Here is a 23247-nt window from a genome sequence, read left to right on the forward strand (position 1 = left end):
TGTCACAGTTGGACCACATAAATTTGACTTTCTTTTCCTACAAAGTGCCAACTTCTGTGCAAGTGTTGAATGACACCATTTCAATAGCCTCAAATGGCTGCTAGTAGCTTATGTCCACCCCTCTCAGACTGGAGAAGTATAAAATTGACAACTGTTGGCTCCTTTTTCCATTTTTTGGTTTTGTCTAGCAGTGACTAATGCAGCATTAATTCAGAGTACTAAAACTTTTTTCATGTACTAAAAGTAGAGTTGTTCTGATCACAAAAAGGTGATTTTTGGAGCATCAAATTTATTGATAAGATCATATTTGGAACAGCACAATGTAAAATAAAATGAAATATATCACTGGGGCCACTTTGTCAACTTTCGACCTTGAGAATTCCAGAAATATAATGAAATGGATATTTTTCAGCCAATCCCAATACCCTTCATCCTTCACCACTTTGCGGCTTCAACATTCATGTCTTCAGTACATCGCCGTATTTTATATGAAGTATAAAACAATTAAAAGTTCCTAAAAATGTCAAAATTTATGCTGAAACTCGCAAGTGGAAGACAGGGGATTAAAAAAATGGCAGAAGTCAGGGTGTGTTTCTTCTTTGGCGCTGAATTGGGCGGCACTCAGGGCTAAAGAAGAAACAATATTTCACCATAGAAGAAGAATGAAAATCGAATAATATAAAAGGGCGAGAAGGACGACATCTTGCCTTCTCCTGTTTTGTTGCAAGTGAATTTCCCATCACTCACATCACTCGTGGAGAAAGACTACGCTGAGCCTATTCCAGCTTTGTTTGGATTTTGAGTTGCCGTTGAAAAGGCCCCCTAAGGGTTCTGGGTCAACTAAGGCATCCAATGAAGCCAAGTAAAAACCAGACATGATGACAATGACCGAAAAAGTTACATTCCTAGTTATGCTAAAGTCATTGCACGTTGTAGTGGCATAAATATCAGCTTCACAGCCGTATCTACGGCGTAAATCCCTCATAAGGCTGGTTCATTTTTTTATTCTTAGTGGTTACCATTCGCTTGGCGTTCTTGGAAAAAGCTATTGTTGGCGTTTTCCCAATGTTCGCTTAACCTTTCTTGGTATAACGCAATGGCGTGCTTTAGCATATGTAGCAACGTCACTTTTTCAGTCACCGTCATCATCTCGTTTTATTTTGGATGTCTTAGATGGCCCAGGAGGCATAGGAGGAATTTTCAATGGCGACTCAAAATCCAAACAAAACTGGAATAGGTTCGGTGTAGTCTTTCTCCACAGGTTATGTGAGCGATGGGAAATTCACTTGCAACAAAACAGGGGAAGGCAAGATGTCGCCCTTCTCAGCCTTTTATATTATTTGGAGTGTCATTCTTCTTCTACGGTGAAATATCGCTTCTTCGTCGCTGATTGCCGTCCAATTCAGCGCCGAAGAAGAAACGGCGCCCTGATTCCCGCCATTTTTATCCCCTATCTTCCACTTGCGAGTTTTATCATGAATTTTGACATTTTTAAAAACTTTGTTTTTTTATACTTAATATAAAAAAAACACCATATACTGAAGCCACAAATGTTGAAGCTCCGAAGTGGAAGGATGACAGTACTTTGCACTAGTATGCTTACCTGTATCAGTCACAGTATAGAGTTATTTGGAGATTATGCATAGAGATGAAATTGAGATTGTTTAGAATTGCCTAGATTAACTCTTTGAGTGCCATTGACAATTCTAGATATTTTTGACACTTTAGTTTTATTTATACTTTCACTTCCATTTTAGTTTATTCATTAATTTTCTGAATTATTTATCCTCACTAGGGTCGCGGGGGGTGCTGGAGCCTATTCCAGCTGACTTCGGGCCAGAGGCGGGGAACCCCCTGAATCGGTGGCCAGCCGATCGGAGGGGACGAGGAGACGGACAACCATGCTCACACTCATACCTAGGGGCAATTTAGAATGTCCAATCAGCCTACCATGCATGTTTTTGGAATGTGAGAGGAAATCGGAGTACCCGGAGAAATCCCACGCAGGCCCGGGGAGAACATGCAAACTCCACACAGATGGACCGACTTCGATTTGAACCCAGGACCCCAGAGCTGTGAGGCCGACGTGCTAATCACTCAAGCCGCCGGGCCGCACTGGTCAAAACTTAGTCACAAAATAGTCCAAACAGGGAAGCAAATACATTGGTGGTCGCTTAGTCGAACACAAAAAAGATTTTCTGTTAAAAAGCTGGGATGTTGTAAATACAGGAGAATATAGGTAGATATTTTTTTTTCTGTTATGTTGAAAAAAAATTAAATTATTATTAAATTATTATTTCGGCTCAGCTATTTAACTCAGAACTCAAACAGAGTCAACTCACGAATTCATTAATAGTTAATTATTTTTACTCTGGATCAACTCATTGCAAGTTAAAATTTTAGTAATTAATATATATTCATCCCATGATGGTGTAAGGGTTCACTCCCCTGACTTTGGCGGTCAGATCCATCCTCGCAAACCTTGCGAGGATGGGCGGTATGGATGATGAATGAATAACATATATTTACTTAATCTGGTCGCCAGTCAGAGAGAAAGACAACCATTCACACTCACAATAATACTGCCACCAGAGGGAATCGAGCCTGCGCCTGCCAGCACTGAAATTAGGGGAGGCAACCACTATGCCATCAGATGGACCCATATTTAGTTTGTGATATTGAATAACTATGATAATGCATTTAAAATAAAAGTGCACTAAATAGTACTTTCAAATTTGTTTTAATATAAATTGCAAATAATTGCAGTTAATCTCACAGTTGCTTAGGGTAGACGCTCCGAATTCAAATGGATTGGACGTTTCTCGACGTGAATGGCAGCCAATGCATTAATATGAAATAAAATTTCAATAACAAGACACTGGATCTAAGTGTGATATTTGCACCTTTTGATTTTATTATTAGAAACAACATGATTAATCACAATTAATGTCATGCCATTAATCAAATAAAATGAGTAACCCTTGTCCATCCCCAAATTAATACAATATTGAATGTAGTTCTATGTAAGCAATTTATTTCCCTGTAAACAAACATTAAGTTGAGAATAAATTAGGCAAATGTTTCAGGCAAATTTAGGGCATGAGACAGTAGTAGTAGTGCTTCTCTTCTCTTCATCCTCCTCTGCCCTTTTAGGCGCTTTGTCTCCTATAGCATGCAAAGACATGTCGCTTTTGCTCCCGAGTAATATTCCACTCTTTGCACCCACGTCAAAACTTTATAATCATTCCCTTCCACAGCAGAATTATTTAGCGAAGCGCCTCAAGCAATTCGGTACGGTCGGAAAATTGACAACTAGTCACGGGGCCGGAGGTGGACTCATTGTCACCCGCAGTAACCCGATGAAAATGTAAACCTTGCTGACAGTCTAGACAAGGAAGTGTGACACATCCTGGGGACATGTGGCACATAAGGGCAGAGAAGGAAAGGAGGATTTGGGGCGAGGGGTTGGGAATGAGATAGATACAGAAAGTGACAGGTTGGGGCATGTTGCTAGGGCAGATAAGAGCCCGAGTACCAGCCAGCTAATGGGTCAGAAGTAATGTGACCTACTGACTGTCGGAAGGTCGGAAGAAGCTTACTGACTCACACTTGTCTCCTAAATACGTCAGATCACTGTATTCGCATTGAACATTTCTCATATTAAAATTTAACCCTCATATTATTATACTAATATTCATTCATCTTCCGTACCATGCAAACTCATTAGGTTTGTTGGGGCAGCTGGGGCCCATACCAAATGGCTTCGGGCGAAAGGCAGACAGAGAGACAGATGACCATTTGCACAATCATACCGCCATCAGCGGGAATCTAACCCACGCCATCTGGGGTTGAGGGTTCAATCCCAGATTCCAGGTAGGTCCTCAATGTGTATGTTCTCCCCAGGCTTGCGTGGCTTTTTGCCCGGTATACTCCTCTTTCCTTCCATATCCCCATAACATGCAGAATAGGCTGATTGAACACGCTAAATTGCCCCAAGGTCTGAGTGTGAGCATGAATAGTTAACTGTCTCCTTGTGCCCTGCGATTGGCTGGCCACCAATTCAGGGCGTTCTCCGCCTAGTGCCCGTAGTTAGCTGGAATAGGTTCCAGCACCCCCCGTGACCCTTGTGAAAATAAGCAGCTCAGGAAATGAATTAATGAATTAATGTCGTCATCTTTAACTCAAGCTGCCATTGACGGCGATACATGGCCAGTCTGTTTTGGTTTTCGTTTTATCCTCATTTGGGTCGCGGGCTGTGCTGGAGCCTATCCCAGCTGACTTTGGGCCAGAGCTGGGGGACACCCTGAATTGATGGCCAGCCAATCGCAGGGCACAAGGAGACAAACAACCATTTACGCTCACACTCACACTTAGGGGCAATTTAGATGTCCAATCAGCCTACCATGCATGTCTTTGGAATGTGGAAGGAAACCAGAGTACCCGGAGAAAACCCACGCAGGACCTGGGAGAAGATTCAAACTCCACACAGGTGGACCAACCTAGATTTGAACCCAGGTCCCACTGTGAGGCCGACGTGCTAACCACACTTAAAATTAAATTCAATGTGTCCAATTTTAGGTTCATTAGAAACAATCCATCGCCTGAGTCAGAAAAATTATATTTTGACACAAAGATCATATCACACATGACTTACTGCCTAACAAGTTGGTCACCGGCCTGCAAAACAACACTAAAACCAATTGAAACCATTTATAAGCAACCTCTGAAAATATTGGACAGAGAACCAAAAACACACTGCCACACACGCCTGAACTGGGACAATACTGCTAAATATCCAGATGCTACCTTAGTTTACAAAATCTTCTAACACAAAGCTCCTCCTCCACTGCAACCTTTTGTACAAAAAAATCCAACATATCAACAAGGGCTGGCTCTAGAGGGTAATGTGTAGTTCCCTTCAAAAAGAGTGCATTAAGCCAAAGCACCTTCTCTGTCCATGCCGCACATACCTGGAACTCAATACCAATTAACATACGTGAACTCCCGTCATCTTAAAGCCTGGCTGTTAGACGAACAAAATTGCGATCACAACGCTGTCTAAAACTGTGCTACGTATATATATATATATATATATATATATATATATATATATATATATATATATATATATATATATATATATATATATATATATATATACCACATTTTCCACACCGCTTATTCGCACAACATTCACCCAAAAAAGGTGAATAAAATACACAGGAAGTGACGCAGGAATTTCCCCCAATCAACAGGTGCTGACTCGAAGTTTTAGTTTAGTTGTGGTTTACTGCCCAGCTAAGCAAAACATTCCCATAAAATTTCTCCAGCAATTGCATGTACTAGTAAATTTAGCTTTTGTTAACATATAATTAATTTATAAATTCACTTATTTATCGAATAAGTAAAAATACAATAACTATTCTTAAAAAAAATAAAGTACCAAAAATAGTCAATGGCACAGAAATATAATCAGGTTCATTTATTCTTATTATTATTATGTTTCTTCTTTTAAAGATTCCGCACTTAAAAAGGAGGTAAAAACTGCTGTCAGACATGACTCCACACAAACAGTTTTTCCCCACTTACATAACAGTTGTGAATGTGTTTTGTATTATTTATTAAGAGAAGAAAACCAACTTCCATGTCCCAAATAAATCTGCTTTAACTGATTTTGTTCAACTTGAGATGCTCGGGCACACACTCTGAGACCCCTGGTCACAAGAGTGCTGATGCGTGCCAATTCCGGCCGCTTGATTTCACGAAGGTTTGAACCCGACAAGCTCGGGACACTGCATCTACATGCAATATTTATCTTGAGATGTATTCATAGAGGCCCAGTGAAGCTCCGTTAAGTGCCACAGAGGTGCATCTTCTCCACCGTAATAGGCAGTTAGGCCACTAGTGTATGTGCATAGTTTGTGGACCAAGTGACAAACTGGCAGGACAGGCAATCAAGATTTACAGCGGTGCTCATATGGGACACACGGCCTCCAAAAAATAGTGCAACTCGCGTCCCAATTAGAGAGCCTGAGGAGCATCCACTCTCACGATCTCATCCTCCTACAAAATAGCTATTTGTCTCGCTAAGACACTTGCGTGTATTCAGTTTTACATATTTACAGACCCTTCAGGGACGGAGAAAAAAATGCTGAAACAGGTCTACACGGACATTGCATCATCACTGACCATATTGGACACTAAAAATCAGTGTACGTGCAGGATCTCATTACATTTACAGTTCATGTGCGGATCTCCACTAAAGCCGGGGATAGGGCTTTAATGATGTTGCTGAACAAACGTCTCCCAGTGCGACCAATTGGAGCACCCTGCTCACCGCTGCACATGCTCAAAGTGTACATTAACATAACTTCTCATCAAAACCACAAAAATAAAAAAATAAATAAATGCAAAGATTTTACCCTGTGGAAGTTTAAACATTGAACGATTGTTCAGGAGTGGCCAGCAATTCAATTAATTTGGTGGGAGAACAAAAACATGAATTAGTGCTAAACAGTAAACAGGAAAATTAATTCATGAAATAATGTATTAGAGAATGAAAACTTCAGTGAATTCATGAAAAGTTACATTTATGAATTATATTTTCAATGTCAACAGTGCCAAAAGAATAAATGATTATTAACTAAAATTATTTAAATAAATAAAATACGTAATAGCTTTGAAAAAAACTCACTTTTCAGAAGATTGTGATAAAAAAAATAATGCATTGAAAAAACTAGAAAAGCACTTTGAGAGAGGAGACCCAGCCAAATGCAAACAGTAGCAAATTTCTTTACTCTGTGACCCTCTCTTTTTAGGTTGTCACCTATGCTGCTCATTGGGCACTTTTAAAGTAAGAACAAAATTCATTTTCTGACCTTTGTGACATATCACTTCATTACCCAAAAACTTAAACATCTCTTTTGTTTCATATTACGAACGTACATTAATATAATTTAATATTAATCACTATTCATTTTTGCTTTATCTTGAACACACACAAAAAGACAAATATACCACACCGAATACAAAACCTCTACACTTTCTGTAGTTTTCACATCTTGGTGGGTGTAAAAATACTAACAAATACTAATAGTACATTAAAACTAATAATACTATAATAGTACTAATAAAAAATGCAATGATATTTTTTGGTGGAAATTATTATTCGGATGGGTTTAATGAGAAAAATTACAATAAAATGCAAAATTTAAAGCAAATACAACAATTTTATAAATTTGGTAAAAATAAATATGAATACAAAAGTAAAAATGATTGAAAATTATTTTATATTTTAACAAAAATACGAGTTAACTTTTAAATGTACTAAATGGGAGAAAATGGATGATAAAAACATACAAACAAATTAATGTTTTTCTTCTTCTAATAAATGAAAATTACCTTTTATTCCCCATATATATTCTAAATTTAAAATCATGCTAGTTTAATGTAGCGTTTCACTGTCTTCAATTATCACATAAATAGTACTATCAACCATTTTTACATCAATTGTTATTCCATCAATCTATTTTGTAATAATTCAATAAGGGCATGGTAAGGGTGTGGTTAGCAGGTCCGCCACACGGGTATGAGATTAAGGGGCCAAATATTCAAATTATCTTTTAAATAAAAGAAGAGGTGCTATGGTAGTGTCGGTACTCGGACGTTTGGTCGGCGGACTTTTGGTCGCCGGACTTTTGGTGAATTATTATTTAGTCATACTTAATGCCCTATTAATTATTAGGCTAAAGAAAAGCTCCAAATTTCCCGTACTTTTATTGTGTTTTGTTGGAGAACTTGTTAAGACCCTGACTGACGTCCCTTCCTAAGGGGACAACTCATGTATATACAAACTTTTATACACTCACACGTCCGCTCAGTGAAACTGGTCAGGGCCATTGTTGGCTTTGATTGATGCGTAGATCGTGTTGTTTTACCTTGTTTTGTCGCCGGACTTTTGGTCGCCGGACGTTTGGTCGCCGGTTGTTTGGGTCCGGGCGACCAAACGTCCGCGACCAAACATCCGGCGACCAAAAGTCCGGCGACCAAAAGTCCGTCGACCAAAAGTCTGGCGACCAAACGTCCGGTCACGGGTAGTGTCAACGCCACAGTGCCGATGTGATGCTCCTATTAGTGTGTTTGGGACTCAGCTCTCTCCCCAGCGGTTTACATATTTTACCTCACAGGTTAGCGTAGAGCCATATGCACCCATCAAAACAGACACATGTGGCTCCTGAGCCACAGGTTCCCTACAACTGCTGTAGAGGTTCACACAGCAGACTTTGGTGTGGGCAGGCGCAGGCTCTATTCCATCTGGTGGTACTAAGATTGTGAGTGCAAATGGTCGCCTGTCTCTCTGTGTTCCCTAGAGTTGACTGGCGACCAGTCTAGGGTCTAGTCTGCCTTTCGCCCGAAGGCAGCTGGAATAGGCTCCAGCAACCCCCACAACCCTTACGATGATGTGCGGTACACAAGATGAAAAAATGCCATTCACTGAGTTCAATGGTTTAATCACGGTGAGTTCCGACCTGGAGTTTACCTGTTCTCCCCATAACTGCGTGTATTTTCTCCAGGTACTCTAGATTTCTTTCATATCAACAAAACATACATGGTCGACTGATTGACTATTTCAAATTGTCCCTATGTAAGAGTGTGTCTGTGAATGGTAGTTTGTCTATACGTTCCCGTTGTTCACTGGCAGGGACTCAAGATCCTTCGTGATCCTTGTGAGTATAAGACAGAGGTGGGCAAACCGGTCCTCAGGGGCCGCTGTGGGTGAGGGTTTTTATTCCAACGAGTTGGGCAAAGAAAGTTCACCCAATGAGATTTCTGTAGAAAACAAGAAGCACCTGACTGCAATCCACTGATTGCACTTGTAGGACACCAGATTGGTAAAAAAAAGTGTCTTCTTTATGGGTTGGAATGATAACCCGCACCCACTTGTGGAATAGTTTACCTATCCCTGGATAAGCAGTTTCAGAAAGTGAATGGAGGAATGAGGTTTAAACATAAAGCAACACACTGGAAAAAGTGCACCTAGAGTTGTAAGTGGTCTCACATAGATACACACACAATTTAATCTATTCCCTAAGCTACAGACAACAATCAATGTCAGCGAGTCACAGTTCAATGAGCAGCCTAAACAATGTCACTCCATTATTACTGTCTTGTTTAAGCAAGAACACCCAACAACAAGGAAAATCAATACACTGCTCTGAAATTCTGTGTGTGCATACGTGCGTGTGTTTGTGCGTACCACTCAATAAAGCAGCCAACAAAAAGTTCCATCATGATTAAATGCCCATTTAAGCAGAGCTTTCAGGCATGTACTGGACATGAGTGAGTGTCTTCTTCATGAATTTCTCAATCAAGTTTAACTAATTTCCTTAAAATTTATGAAGTGTGCATTAGATTAACTCTTTGGATAACATTGACAAGTAACACGTTTGGTACTGTATTTACACGCATATAAGGCGCATTTGTCGGACAAAAAATGATGACTGAATCGAGAGTACAACTTATATGTGCATTAAAAAACAACATGCATGTAACTGCAAGGTAACATAGCAACACCATAACACCAAGGCGCCATGATGCAAGACAATGCGGCCGATACGATCATTTATTTTTAAAATAGAGAAAAGATAAACAGATAAAACGCTAAACAAAATTTATTTTGACGTCTATGGATGAAATTCAAGAAAAAAATGTGAGTTTTTTCACGTTTTATGCAAGATACTTGTGCCCGTCACTGCTCATTATCTTACCTAGGGCGCCGCCATCTTACCTAGTTAAAAATGCTCTGACTGGCTAGACGTGAGTAGCCTTGACATGTGCTCGTTTACCATGTCAACACATCCCAATTGTTGTTAAGGCTGATTGAAGGTTGGGCGGTCAATCGCTAAAATATCCGCCTTGATACGTGCACAATGTGTACATGCATATCTCATGCTATTATTGCATCCACCCACAGAGCTGGTGAAAAGTAGACCGCTACGGACACACCTCCTGTATATATCGCTCATGTGAATTCTCTTTTGGATTGAGGCCTAGCTGCATGATTGTACATTTGTGATTTTGAGATAAAACAAAATTCCACTTAGATTTTTTTCATTTTATTTCTTGTTCGAAAGTGTCAACTATTGCAGTGATATGAACTATCGAAAAAATCCAGATATTTTGGCATTAGAAGCAATATGGCTGCCACAACATCTTAAACTTCTGATAATGAAAATTGTAATTTCTGTCAAAAAGCATCAGGTTGTTATCAAGATAGACATTTCTTTTTTCAAATTCAATAATTTGATATTTTGCATTTACAAAGACAGGCATATTAACTTCCTTATGATATTGACCCTATTAATGCGAGCTTCAGGCGGTTAACAAAGGCATATGAACGCCATTAAAATGGTTCCTACCAGCTGAATTATGTACAAAAGAACGCCACAGTGTAGATTCATTTGTACCTCAATTGTGTGCTACTTATTTACCATATGAAGGAACGCCTTCTTCGGCGCATAGAGATGAAGCGCTGCCCTGACCTCCGCCATTTTTCACCGCCAATTTTCATGTCTTCCGATTGCGAGTGTCAGCGCAGATTTAGACGTTTTTATGAACTTTTTAAAATATCCCTCAGAAAAATATCTGCAATGTAGTGAAGTCGCAAAAGTTGAAGAGTTTAAAGACTACGCTGGAATGGCTGGAAACTGCGACTGCAAACTACAACAGAAATAACTCGACTCCTCTGTTTCAAAGTGAGGAATTCCAAAACTTTGTACGAAAAAGTACCCTAAGACCGAAAATGAGAACTTCCACTTGATGTACTATAATGTACTGCTGAGGCTACTGTTCCAACTTACCAGTTTGGAGAGCCATGCCTTAGGTCAGGGGTCTTCAAGGGCCACTGTGTATCTGTTATTTGTTCCAGTTAATCCAGCACAGAAAGGTTTCTACTAAGACATGCAGTACCTGACTGCAACTAACTAATTACATGAGATTGGAGAAAGGTTGTCGCCTTCTTTGGTTGGAATGAAATCCTGCAGACACTGCGGCCCTTGAGAAATAATTTGAAGACAGCTGCCTTAGATCTTCAGGAACTAGTCTGCTGTGTGTTTTAAGAACAAACACCAAGCAGTGTGCGACAGCATCCGATTATCATGCTTCTCCACTAAGGGACAATTTACATGCAGAACTGTTAGGAGTGGCCTGTTATTGTTTTTCCCTTTGCCTTCTCCCTACTCTTGTTTGTCCCTCCTGCCTTGCCATTAGAACCTCGCGACCCTCTACTAGGCTCCCATTGGCTATCTCACAACAACCACTATCCATGTTTCAAGATTGTCTCTGACATACCTGTCCACTTTGGCTAAATGCTCCCCTTATTAATGATTGCAATGACCTTTATTAAATGATAAAAAACCATACAAATGAAACGCGGGACATATTTTCGCACACACGCAGAGAAAGAGAGAGGGAGAGAGAGAGATAGAGCACACGTAAAAGTCTAAAAATGTACTAGAAAGTGGACGGCTTTCGGCCCTGGTAGACAAACACGGGTACCACCACGCGCAGGGCACAATATGCTTGTTATTTATTTTAAGACCTTAATAAATCATTATCTTATAATTGTCTCTCATTTTTGTTAGTTTCTCACATCTTTCATACAAAATTGGGACACTTTGACTAATTTCAAAGGGTTTAGTTGTCAGTTGTGTGCATTTTTTTCTTCAGGGCTGAGTCCTCTGTCTTCTGCTATTTTCCTAGTGGCAAGCGGAAGACAGGGGAGTGGCTTCCGCTTGAGAGTTTCAGTGTGGATTTTCACATTTTTATGAACTATTTTTTCCATAAAAAATCCGCGTGTACCGAATCTGTGAAATTGAAGCCGCGATATTCAACGGATTATTGTAATTACAATATTAACTTTTTTCTTTCTTTATTACATAGTTTAAAAAGATAAAATAACAAAAATTGAATACAGTTTAATTTTTTATTTTTTATATCTTTTCAAAACATTCTATATAAAACAGAGGAGCAATACGAGAGCAGACTTCCACCTCCGCAGTGAAATTCAAAGAATTGTCATATTTCTGACCTCTGCAACTATTAACCTTTAACCTTTTCATTTTGCAAATTAGTTAACTAGAGTTGGGAAAATGCTCAATTCATCGTAAAATTCCTTTTATGGGCTCAGCGATCTTTGACCTCATTAACCCAAAATGTAATCTCTTCAATTTTATTTTACAAACACATCCTGCAAGTATGATAAAGATCTATTTTTTTCAATGAATTATTTTGATTACAGCTTTCTTATTTTATAGCTCGATGATGAAGAGGCGGTCTGCCATTAATGATGGCAACAGAAATCCAATACAATTGTAAAAAAAAGAAGTTCTCACTGTGTTATCGCCAAAAAAAGAGAGTAACATGGTAAAAAAAACAGTTTGACTCACACTAGCTTGGCACAGACATACACATTTTAGCTTCCACGTTTTGTGGCGGCACTCTAGGAGGAATATATTTTGCTCACCAGGTGACAAGACCACATGTAAGCACTTTGCTTTGATTCATTTCAACAGCATTCAAAAGTGGCTAATGAATATAGGCTGCACATTGCTGAGAAGGCAAATTTTGTGCGTGGATGGCATTGTTATTTGCCGGGAATTATCCATGCACACATTTTTCTACCTCTACTCTTCCCAAAGGAGCACCACGGAGGCAGAGAGGTTAGGATCACTCGCTGCTTTTTTTTTTAAAACAAAAACCTTCACAAAAATCCTCCTGAAGGAAACCTTTTGTTGTCAAGGAGAGAAAAGCGACGAGCGAGCCGAGCCAAGCCAGAGGCAAAGCAGCTGAGGGCCTCCTAATTAATCACAGGGCCTCACGCGCAGACAGGAAATAGATTTGAGGAATCCAAATGGCGAGGAAGAAGAATGGAGGGGAATGGCGTCGGAATTCATCACAGCATGTTTAGGCGCCGCTCGCCTTGGAAATTGTAACCTGAAGGTATGCTGATAACGCCATGCAATTCCGAATATTTTGGAGGTCAGGCCTTTTTATTTAATTTCTCCAATTATCATGTTTAACACTCGCATCAATGGTTTCTTCTTCTTGAAATGAACAATTTACTAATAACATGCATGTTACCAGAACTGGATCATATCTTTATAGAATTAATCGTTGGGAAAGGATGGCAGGAAAATGATTATATATTATGATACACACCCAATCATCTGGCTTTTAAAAGCTAAATTAAAACTTTTTCACCCTTTCATGCACGAGTTATGATTCTTGATTCATTCAACTCGCTCACTGCCATTGACGGTGTTACATATTTGACTGGAAGGGGCAAATGAAGCTTCCCATTCAAAATGGATTGTATGTCTAATGCCATCAATCGCAGCAATGAGTAAAATACTACGAAAATGAAGTGTTACTTAGGTCAGTAACCAGTGTTAATTTCTATTTTTTTCATCTCAGTTTAATTAAAAGTATTTATCAACATGGCAATATGTTATGAATGCATTCAGATTTACAAAGAATAAAAAAATATGGATAATTCAAAACATGCATGGTATATGTAATAATTAGGTTTTTGAAAAGGGAAAAAGGTCTTAATTGTCAAAACTGTTTTTTATTTTTTATTTTTAAATGACCAATAATATTCCCTGGTATGTTTGTTTTCAGCAACTGATTAAGCCAATGAGGTGGGGCGGGATCAGCACACCTGCAGCTGATTGACACATCTGGTATTTAAGTCGGAGTATTGCGTACCTTGCCCTTGCTTACCGCCCTGCTTGCCCAACACTTCTCTGTCTTCCCTTTTTATTTTTGTGTTGATGTACTTTGATCCTTAGTTTATTCGCCAAATCGGTTGTGCTGTTTTTGTTATCTACTTTTTCATGCTCGCGTTTTTTGGCGTGCTCCTTTTGTTCAATAAATTCTAGTTTTTGTGAATTAACTCCTTTGTTAGTTAGCTGTTGGATCCATCTTTAATCAGCTTGCTGATTCAAAACAATCCCTTTGTCTATAATCGGTTAAAGTTTTTAAGTGTTAACTTTTGCATTGCAGTCCATTGCAGTGGCTATTGTTCCTGAAATGATTAAAATATGGCATTAATATTTTACTTAATGTGGGATTTGTTTCAGTAGTTTAAATACAGTCATATCTCTACTTACAAATACTTATAGGTACATAATTTTCAGGTTATGGAAGCTTTTTGTATGCAAATGAGTGCCTCGAGATACGTAAAAGATCCAAGTTACGAAATCCCCCCAAAATTAAATGCATCCAAAACTCTCTTTGGAGGCCATAGTTTAAACACAAAAAGAAAAAAATTAAAACCTTGTTTTACCTGACACATTCTCAAAATAAAATGATTTAATCGGGCCTGATTTTCGATGACATGATCAGGCAGGGGGCTCATCTCTATTCAAAACATTACTTTTAAAGAAAACCTTTCATTTAAGTATCAATGGCGGCCCGGTGGGGCGAGTGGTTAGAACGTCGCCATCACAGCTCTGGGTTCCTGGGCTCAAATCCAGGTCGGTCCACCTGTGTGGAGTTTGCATGTTCATGTGTGGGTTTTCTTTGGGCGCTCCGGTTTGCTCCCACATTCCAAAAACATGCATGCTAGGCTGAGGCTGATTGGACACTAAATTGCTTCTAGGTATGAGTGTGTGTGTGGTTGTCTGTCTCCTCGTGCTTTGCGATCAGCTGGCCACCGATTCAGGGTATCCCTGCCTCGTGCCTGAAAGTCAGCACCCCCTGCGACCCTTGTTAGGATAAAACAGTTCAGAAAATGAATGAATGAATTTAAGTATCAATTTAATATCCCTCCAGATGTTTCCTGCTCACTAAATGACTCCATGTAAATAAATCCAACAAAAATACTGTATGATGACAACATTTTATACGTCTACAGTGCTCTTTTTTCAAGATACACACACGCACACACATCCTTCTTTGTGTTTTTGAGCAGACGTAAGCGCCTCCGAGGTAGAAGTGGTGATTATAGCAATTATGTTTTTTTGCAGACTCCTTTAGAATGACCGCTGGATTACCAGTTGCCGCTATACGAAAAACACCCAATCCAACCATGACGGATTTGACGTGCTGTAGTCCTGCCTCTTTTCCCAGCCGTTGGAGGACCCCCGTCCCATCACTCCGTCATTCATCAATGGCCTGCTGATTACATATTCATGGTGACACAAGAAAAGCCCCGTGGTGCTGCCATGCACAAACAACTCAGCCAAAAAAGCTGCCAGAAGCCATCTGCCGGGCCATGCCTGTCAGCGGGAAATTCTCATCCCTGAACCAAACTGTCAATTACCGTCTGAACCAGGAAAGCTGGCAGGAAATCATTATGTTTCAGTGTCGTTCAGAGCTATAGACGTCATTTACATCCCTGCCAACTCCTCTAAGTCCAAAAGGATTAGACGTCTACTGCTGTCACGGGCAGCTAGTGAGTTAACATCTGATTTATTGGTTAGGTATGGATCCGATCGATGCAGATGAAAATGCAGTTCAATAAAATTAAATCTGTAAGTATTAAAATGGTCAAAAGTATTTTTCTTTGCTGATTGTCATTGAATTACAGTCATACCTCTACTTACGAATGCCTCTAGGTACGAAACGTTCAGGTTACGAAACCTTTTGAGACGCAAATGAGGACCTCAAGATATGAAAAAAGATCCAAGTTACAAAATCGTCAATACATTTCCTATATTCGTTATTTTATTTACAATTTTTTTGCAGATGCACTGTTTCTTGCTTGACAATTTCGCTACACTCTACTGGGTTCTCATTGGCTGTCTCACCACAACCCTCCATGTTTCTTTGACCGCGGTTGTCTGCTTAAACTTATGCTTGGAAGAAGCTGTGGTCGAGTGCCTATGACGGACTCGCAGTCGACAACAACGCTTCATGTTTCAAGATTTTCTTTTTTCACCGCCATTCGTCGTTGTGGGCTTGAGTTTTTGTTGGAGAAAGCTGTGGCCGCCGAGACAAACTCACAGTCGGGCCTCAACCTGAACCGCAGCCTGCAGTGGGCAAAATTGTGTCGCAGGGGCAGCCGATGGGGCTTGTGGTCAGTAAGGAGGACGTTGACGAGTTGGTCGAGGGATACCAAAACTCTCAACAGGGCAGGAGTTATTGCAATGCTCAGCAATACACGGGGAATTCAATGAGAAGGCAGCTGAGGAAGAAGCAGCCATTCCAACAGCGCAAATCAGAAAAAAACAGTGAGAAATGTTACGAACTTTCCGACTTCGTGGATAAAATATCCTGAAAAAATGTTGTGCGATCGCCCTCTTTGACGACGTTTGTCTTGGGCATTTTAGAAATATTATTAAGGTGATTGTATTAAGATCGATTTTTCTTAAAATGTCTGTCAACAAGCACCGCCAAAGGAGAACTTAAATTCAAACAGGCAAGAAGCAGTGGCGATAAATAAAATGGGTCAAGAATTAGATGCCAAAGAAATAATAAAACATTAATGAAAAAGATTAAAAGTTCAATGTGATATTGTTTAGAATTCTTAATTTTATGTTTATTAGATGTGTGTTCATGTGTTTGTGTGCTCTCTGCCTCTGTTGCTTAACATTAGCTTTCTGACACTTGTGCACATGCACTTCAACACGAATAGATGTGCATGTTTATTCATTTTATGGCTTATTAAATTATGTTATGATCATTTTCTTTAATTTTTGTGTGTCGTCACACTTTTTCTACAAAATTGGGACACTGTGATGAATTTTTAAGGGTTTAGTTGGTAGTTTTGTGGGGACCATGAAATGAATTAGAGTATTTACATATAAAGTACTGCTCTACTTACGAAATTTTCAACTTACGAAAAAACTTCTGTAACCAATTAATTTTGTAAGTAGAGGTAGAGTCATATTGTGACATACAAATCAATGTTTCCCATAGAAATGAACTAAATAAAAATTCATTCGTTCCCACCCTCTGAAAAAAAACACACAAAAACAGGATATTACAATGGAAAAACATATTTGTATTGGTTGTAATTCACCATCTACTAACATAGTAACAAATAACTAAGGGTTCTGATGTTTAATGCTAAAATGAGACATTATTCAGTACAACGCAGAGTTCGCGGATGGTAGAGAGAGAGAGAGAGAGAGAGAGATACTTGACGGATGAGCTCGTAACATAATAATCTTTAAATTTAATCTAAATAAACTTAAATTCCTACACGCACACACTTAAAAAAGTTTTAATCTTACGTTACACTAAATTTAAACCTTCTTGTGCAATAAGGCCAAGAGGTTAATGTATTCCACTGCGACTTTCGAGGCGAACTTCTAGCTTCTCCATATGTATTGGCGAGCCAGCTCAGTCACGCGTACATTACTCAAGTTTTTCGATTTTTTTCGTGCTTAATATCGATTGTCAACATACGCCTTTTCTTCGCACTACCCTTCATTGCACCGGCTTCCTTTGGACCCATTGTGTTTCCCTAAATTCTGCACTGACTAACGCAAAAAACACGGAGAAAAATGCAACGCTACGCCCAGTGCTCGTAGAGATCTTTACACGAGGGATATGGGGCGCTGAAATCATAAAAAGCCTCTCGCGTCTCGGCCACCTGGCTGTCTCATATGCTCGTATTTCAAAATTTGGCTCGTATCTCAAGGCAAATATTTGCTCGGAATGTTACTCGTATCCCAAACTCCCCGTATGTTGGGGCACTCGTATGTCAATGTATTACAGTACAACTGTATGTTCAATGTGTGAATACATTAAATCGAAATTGATCAAAATGCTCTCGTAAAGCTGTGCGATTTTGTATAATATTATTTATTGCCTTTCACTCAAATGTCTTAAATGCTGCAACAGCAAACTAAAATTGATCAAAAGCTAGATAAATCAATGTGTTATTTTGTTCAAAGAATACTTTTTATGCAAATTTCTTTTTTGAATTATTTTAAATAATTTTTAAAGTAATTTTTCCCACCTTATCTGTCCTGAAAATTTACCAAGCCGATTACTTCAAGAAACCAAAATGATCTTAAACTTAGTGTACTATTACAACCCTATTTCCAAGACATATCATTAACCAAATGCACAGAGGCCTAGTTGGTCTGTTTCTTTTTTGTACAGCAATACAGACAACACAACCCAACACCCACACCCATTTCATCACAGCTGAAAAAACTAAAACAGATCGGTACATTGGCATAACTGTTGTCTTATAGCAAACTGAGGAAAGGACATGGAAGGTTGGGATTAAGCTTCTTTGTTTGTTTCTTAGCCATGGGAGAAAGTGTCAGTTTTAGTAAACAGGGAATCCAGTGGTCTTTTTGTAGGAAAATAAAAAAGTACAACTGATTTGTTAGAAGTGTTACAGCATACGTGTCAAACTGGTGGTTCGGGGCCAGATCTGGCCTACCGTATCATTTAGGTGGGCCTCAAAAGTATATACAGTGGTACCTCGAGATATGAGCTTAATCCGTTCCGGGACTGAGCTCGTATGACAAGATTCTCGTAACTCGAGCGGAAGTTTCCCATTGAAATGAATGGGAAACAAATTAATTCGTTCCAACTCTCTGAAAAAAACACCAAAAACAGGATATTGGATTGAAACAAATGTTTTATTTCTTATAATTCGCCATATATTGACAAAGTAATAAATAACGAGTGGTTTGATAGTAATAAAATGTGTTTAATAGAAGTAAAATTAGACGCATTTCGCGGAGGGGAAGGGAACGACATACACACGGAGGCGGGGGGGGGGGGCTTTATCCACGGCAACAATGCACTCGTAAACGAACAAACAAATTTAAATTAACTTGGATAACTATATACAGACACTCAACGTTTAATGTAACTTCAAACAAAACTAAATTCTAAATTTGTTGTAATCTTTTTTACCTTACGTATTTCTACGGGTTGACACCACCTGGCCGCTCTGCCGAAGTCTTCAAAACGAACGCATCAAGAGTTGTTTGTTTTTGTCTACCCTTCAAAATATTTCGATAATGTCACATACAAATGTCATCACAATAGGATAACGCACGACCACTTGCCAACGAGAAATAGTCTTTAAAGAACGATCGCGGGACCTTCTTTCCTTAGAAAGAATAACAGGAAATACAATAGTTGAGCTTACCCATGTATTGATTGTGGGTAATTAAGTTTTATTCTGAGAAAGGTTGCCATTGCCTATGGGTGTTGTGTGCACGAGTATACTTCATTACCCAGAAAGCCCTCTTTTTGCCCGCGCGTTGTGCGTTTCCTGGTCGTATGAGAAACTCATCTGAATTAATCGTTCCGTGCTCGTAGATATTGTTATACACGAAAGATATGCAAAAAAGACCTGGCTTGGTCGCATCACGAAATTTTGATCGCATGACGGGCGAATTATTCGATCGAAATTTCCCTCGTAAGACGAGAATTTTGTATGACAAGCGGTCTTATGACGAGGTACCACTGTAAATGAAAGCTCTCAATTTCCTGATTTATTCTTTGTTTTTCTTTTTTTATATTTAAAAATTACGAATAAGAACAAACCTTTCTTTTAGCCAGATGAAAGAAGCTAATCTAATCTTTGCTTTCTTAATTTCTGTGTACACGTGGACATAGAAATAAATAATCTGTCACGCTTGTAAGAAGACAAATGGCTTGGAGTGAATTAGTTGAATAAAAAAAATATGTTGTACTGTCAATTCTATAGATGCCATTAACAACAATATATGTCCAAACCATCTTAAATGGGAGAAGCAAATGAGTTAAATGTTTATATGAGTTGACTGACCATATGAGTCCTACTCTTCTGTGATACAGTATTGAGGAAAAGGGAAAACAGACCACGAAAGATAGACATGAAACATTATGCTAGGTGAGCTTTCAATGCAGAGGAGCTGGCATGCTTGTGTGTTGACACTCCATTTTTTAACTGTGTATAGCTTCCACTTCCATAACTATCCCAATTTGACTCATCATTGTGTCTTCACATGTGCTGAACACACACATCCTTCCACCCAAGCACTGACTGATTAGTTTCCTTCACAAGGTCCTTCTGCTTGTGGGACTTCCGCCATGAGCACAATATGTCCACTGTTTGGTCTACACGCTAATTAAAAAGAATAAATCCAAAGGCGGAAAGACAAGAGTGTGGGAGGAAGACAGGTGCCCAAGAAGAGAGTAATAAAGGACAAATTTTGCCTCCACGCTCCACCCACGCGGAGTAGCGGAAAACTCACACTGTCTTATGATAAAGCCTCAGCCATACGTCTGATGGATTGTTTTTCAAACATTTTACAGAAACTACCACTTGCCTTTCCTTGTTATGACTCGGCAAGCCGATTAAAGATGGCTCCACAACAACTACGGAACGAAGGAGTCAATGGACCAAAAACTAGTATTTAATAAACAAAAACAGCAGTTGTGCTGTTTTTGAGTCGGCGAATAAACTAAGGTTTTAAGTACAAAAGAACGCAAAATACAAACGTCAAAAGTCACAGCGAGGGGTTGGACCAGCAGGGCGGTAAGGCAAGGGAGAGGCACACAACATTCCGACAATCCGCCAGCTGTGGCAGGAGCCCTTAAATACCCGATGTGTCAATCAGCTGCAGGTGTGCTGATCCCGGACCACCTCGTTGGCTTAATCAGCTGCTGAAATGACACATCACTGCAAGCAACAGAATATGACATTCCTAGTATAATTCATTCATCTTCTATACCGCCCATCCTCACTTGGGTCGCGGGGAGTGCTGGAGCCAATCCCAGCTGTCTCGGGGCAAGAGGCGGGGGAACCGGACTTGGCCACCCCTGCCCTAGACCGGTCGCCAGTCAGTCATAGGGCACACAGAGAGACAAACGACCATGCGCACTCCCAATCATACCGCCACCAGCGGGAATTGAGTCCGCGCCTGCCCGCACCAAAATCAGGCGAGTGAACCTCTACACCACGAGACGGGGTATTCATACTATAATTAATTCAATGGCTGCCACTGACAGTGCTCGACGTCCAATCCATTATGACTGGTATAGGTTGCCAACGAACAAGTGGTGCTAGCTCTCTTAGTCAGAATGGCTTGGATGTCTAGTGCTGTATATGGCACTGAAACTATACTAGTATTTACTGCCAATCCTTGTAGTTCAAATAAAATGGTCATGAATAAAAAATATACAGGTCCAGTTAGAAATAAAATACTAAAAAAAGATTTTAAAAAGGAATAAATGTACATAAAAGGCGGCCCAGTACCGCAAGTGGTTACCGCGTCCGCCTCACAGCTCTGGGGTCCTGGGTTCAAATCTAAGTCATGTCCTGTGTGGAGTTTGCATGTTCTCCCCAGGCCTGTGTGGGTTTCCTCTGGGTACACCGGTTTCCTCCCACAGGCAAAAAAATATGCATGGTAGGCTGATTCGACACTCTAAAAATGCCCCTAGGTATGGGTGTGAGTGTGCCCTAATGAGGATAAAGCGATTCAGAAAATGAGATGAGATGTACATAAAAAAAATTAAATTACTACAAATGAATATACGTGTATAAATAATTTCCTCTTTTTTCCTTTTATTCTATTATAAAAATATGTATTAAAATGATATTAAATAAACATTAACATTTAAAAAATAATAATAATTGATTGTCCACACCGCACATCCTCGAAAAGGTTGCATGGGTTGGTGGAGCCTAACCCAGCTGACTTGGGGCAAAAGGCAGACTACACCCGAGGCTGGTCGCCAGGCAGACTACACCCGAGGCTGGTCGCCAGTCAGCCATAGGGCACACAGAGAGACAAGTAACAGCGGGAATCAAGCCCATGCCTGTTCGCACCGAAATCAGGCGAGTGGAACCTCTACAACACAAAGCGGCTATATTTTTGTAAATATATTTTTAATTTCCATTTCTAAATTTTGAATTCTTGAATTTTTGTTTTTATTATTATTGATATGTTCATGTTCACTCATGTATTACCAAATGCTTTGTGATGTAGAGTTTGTTAAGTAAATGTAAATTCAGGCATCAAGGAGTTGAACAAAGTCAATTCCACTAGTGGAAGTATCATTGGTTGTACTCATACCACACTTTGAGGAGCACTGGTAAATACAAATTATTTCAAGTTTTCAAGCAATTTTATAAAAAGCTGGGTTTTTGTTTACAGGGAGTAAAATTTACCATAAAATGTAAAAAAAAAATAATAATAAAAAAAAAAAACATTGTTTGAATAATTTTAACCTTTCCAGTGGTCGCTCCTTCACTGCCAGCCCAGGTCACAAACTAAGTATTGCTTTAGTTCAGGGGTCCCCAAACCGGTCCTCGAGGGCCGCTGTGGATGCAGGTTTTTGTTCCAAACGATCCAGCACAGACATTTTGACCAATGATGCAGAAAACAAGAAGCACCTGACTGCAATCCAATGATTGCACTTGTATGACACCAGATTGGTGAAAAAGGTGTCCTCTTTCTGGGTTGGAATGAAAACCCGCACCCACTGCGGCCCTTTGTGGAATAGTTTGGAGATCACTGCTTTAGTTGGTACAAGAGTTAAACTGATATTGAAAACACCTTTGGACGACAATAAACCTCCAATCTATTTCAACTGGGTGGAACCGGAAGCCATCATTGGATTGCTTCCTGCAGCTCCCAGTAGAGCTGGGCGATGAAACAATAACAATAATTATCGGGAAATATTTTATCAACAATAATGTTAAAAACATTTGATAAACATTTGATAATTTTGAACTGTAATTACACTACCCGACCACCAAAGAGAAAGGGGGCGCAGTTGCGAGATGAACACTAGTTCCAGAACAACCCTCAGGAGAAGAGGATGACGGGAAAACGTGTTTTTAGCATGTTAGCAATAGAGGCTAACACGGAGCATGAACAAGAAAGGGCAATAACAGTCAAATTAAGTGATTATGAGATGCAGGAAAACTCCAAGCCGACCCACTAAAAGATACAAGTGCATTCTCCCTGGCGTTTTCCATCTCTTTTTTTAAATGCCTCGTAAATACCTGTGCACAAAGAGCAGCCTTATTGAAAATGTCCTTAACCCACTGTTCTCATTTGAGGACAGCCTGTAATATTTTTCTTACTTGATATCAAGGTGTTTCGCGATTTTATGTAAATGTTCTGAAAATGTTGCAAAAATCTAAAACTTGTTATTTTAGGTTAAAATGGGTTTAAGTTCATCCAATTTCTCAGCTCATCTCATTGTCTGAACCGCTTTATCCTCATTAGGGTCGCAGGGGTGCTGGAGCCTATCCCAGCTGACTCCGGGCCA

General features: G+C 39.6%; 1 protein-coding gene and 1 long non-coding RNA gene across 2 annotated transcripts in view; one reads left to right on the forward strand and one right to left on the reverse strand.

The window, feature by feature from the left end:
• Window positions 1-23247, reverse strand: part of LOC144074277 (netrin receptor UNC5C-like) — a 238936-nt gene that overhangs the window by 204784 nt on the left and 10905 nt on the right. The gene's annotated exons all lie outside the window — the stretch shown is intronic.
• On the forward strand, window positions 12617-15507 carry LOC144074756 (uncharacterized). The gene is made up of 3 exons (XR_013300376.1): window positions 12617-12719; window positions 12800-12999; window positions 15030-15507. It is a non-coding gene; the product is annotated as an uncharacterized LOC144074756 (long non-coding RNA).

Source organism: Stigmatopora argus, chromosome 5, assembly GCF_051989625.1.
Source record: "Stigmatopora argus isolate UIUO_Sarg chromosome 5, RoL_Sarg_1.0, whole genome shotgun sequence".
Lineage (NCBI taxonomy): Eukaryota > Metazoa > Chordata > Actinopteri > Syngnathiformes > Syngnathidae > Stigmatopora > Stigmatopora argus.